Genomic DNA, 2400 nt, shown 5'->3' on the forward strand with positions numbered 1-2400 from the left:
GCTTCTTTTTGTTCTGTTAAGTCACTAGTGTGAGATTTCTCCACTTTCTTCATGTAGGCATTTAGTGCTATAAACTTTTCTCTTAGCATTGCTTTCATGCTGTTCAATAGGTTTGTGTACACCATGCCTTCATTTTCGTTGAATTCTAGGAAGTCTTTAATTTCTTTCTTTATTTCTTCTTTGACTCAGAGGTGGTTCACTTGAGCACTGTTCAATTTCCATAGCTGTAGTTCTGTAATTAGTGTTGTTGTTAAATTCTAACTTTAAACCATAGTTATCCAATAAGATGCAAGGGGTTATTTTTTTGTATATATTGAAGTTTGCTTTGTTACCAAGTATGTGGTCAATTTTAGAGAATGTTCAATGAGGTGCTGAGGATGAGGTATATTCTTTTATTTTAAAATTGTTTTTACTGAGCTATATATTTTTCCTTCTCTCTCCTCCTCTTTTACCTTTTCTCATGCTCCCAATTAACTCAGGAGATCTTGTCTTTTTCTACTTCCCATGTACACTAGATCCATGCATGTCCCTTTTGCTGTGCAGGTTCTCTGGGGTTGTGAATTGTAGGTTTTTTTTTGTTTGCTTTATGTCTAAAAACCACTTTTGAATGAGTGCATATGATATTTGTCTTTCTTGGTCTGGGTTACCTCACTCAATAAGATGTTTTCTAGATCCATTCATTTGCCCACAAATTTCAAGATGCCATTAATTTTTTCTGCTGTATAGTACTCCATTGTATAAATGTACCATATTTTCCTTATCCATTATTTGGTTGGAGGGCATTTAGGTTGTTCCCAACTTCTGGCTATGACAAGTAACGCTGCTTTTTAGTTTGCTGAATGAATTCTTGCAATGGCACCTACCCATCTCTTCCTCCAATAGGTGCCAGCAGTGTCTTTCCTTCTTGGTCCAGTCCTTGCAGTGACTGTGTCTTTGGGAACTGTTCTAGGTCTGCTCTGTGATGATGCTGTCTGTGTTTCAGGGAGCCACCGAGGTCTCTCTTGTCTGGCTCTTTTGGTCTCTTTGTTTGCTCCCTTGGTCCTCTGTGTGCAGTCACAGCCTGTGCTTCAGAGTTCCTCTCTTGGTCCCCTCTTGTGTAGTTGCAGCTTGTGTTTCAGAGTTCCTCTGAGGTTGCGTGGGTGGGGGTGGGGGTGGTGCAGGTGATAGGAGGGTTTTGGTGGTAGAGTGAAACTTGTAGCTTGCAGGGTCTGATTGGTCAGGTGAGGGTGTTGAAGCAGCGTACCTGTAGGAACCTTGCCTGTTGACTGGCTAGGGAAGCTAAGGCTAGTGGGGGAGGGGCCTAGGGTTTTGCCCTGGTATGGATGGCCTAGAGAGTGGGGTGCCCTGCTGAGTGAGTGCTTACTCACCTCTTGGTCCTCTCCTTGAATTTGCATCCTGTGTTTCAGACTTCCTCTGAGGTAGCAGGGGATAGGTGTGTTTTGGGGCAGAGTGGGACTTGTAGTGTGAAGGATCTGATGGATGGAGTCGTCAGTTCTGATTCTTAAAAAGGCAAGTGTTTATAGTTACACATTCCCTTATAAAACTGCTTTTAATGCTTCCTAGAGGTTTTGTTGCATTGTGTTTCCATTTTCTTTTATTTTTCAGGGAAATTTTAATTTCTTTCTTCTTTGACCCATTTATTATTCAGAAATATATTGTTTAATCTGCATGCATTTTAGACTTACTAGAGATTAATTTGCTGTTGATTTTAAATTTTATGGTATTGTGGTCAGATAAGATACATGGTGTTACTTAAATTTTTGTGACTTGCTAAGATTTGTTTTGTGTCTCAGGATGTGATATATTTTGGAAAACCTTCCATGACCTGCAGAATAGTGTGTGTACTCTTTGATTGAGTAGAACATATAGTCTTTGATTTTTGATTGCAATACAGGGTAGACATCTGCCTACATATGATTCAAGCTTGGAACAATAAGTGTTGAGAAGCCTTAACTTGCTTTGGGCTGTAACTGGGTTCTAACAGAGTTTTTGCATCTGTCTTTTGATTGTAGCACCATAAAGATACACAGGGACACTCAGGAAGGGAGAACTGCAGCATACCCTGATGATCAATTCTGGTTCTTTTGGTTTCAGTGAAGAAATGTCTGTTCAAAAACTGAAGTTCATACACTAAAATTCCATAAAATTTTGATTTTAGTGTCTCTAAATAAAGCTTCATTGGCACACAAACACATAGTTAGATTTAAGCAACTGAAACTATATTGATGTTTTGGCACACATCTGAAATTTTAGCACTTGGTAGCAAGTACAAGAGGTTTACTGTGTCTGGGGATACCCTGGGTTACATAGTGAGTGTTGAGCTAGACTGACCAACATAATGAGATTCTATGTGAAAAATAAAACCAAAGGAAAAAAATGAATGCTCAAGAGTTTAATTGA

General features: G+C 39.2%; 1 protein-coding gene across 1 annotated transcript in view; it reads right to left on the reverse strand.

Moving 5' to 3' along the window:
• The window catches only part of LOC101998945 (olfactory receptor 10V1-like), a 27314-nt gene that overhangs the window by 23733 nt on the left and 1181 nt on the right, over window positions 1-2400 (reverse strand). The window lies entirely within an intron of this gene.

This window comes from Microtus ochrogaster, unplaced genomic scaffold (assembly GCF_000317375.1).
Source record: "Microtus ochrogaster isolate Prairie Vole_2 unplaced genomic scaffold, MicOch1.0 UNK56, whole genome shotgun sequence".
Lineage (NCBI taxonomy): Eukaryota > Metazoa > Chordata > Mammalia > Rodentia > Cricetidae > Microtus > Microtus ochrogaster.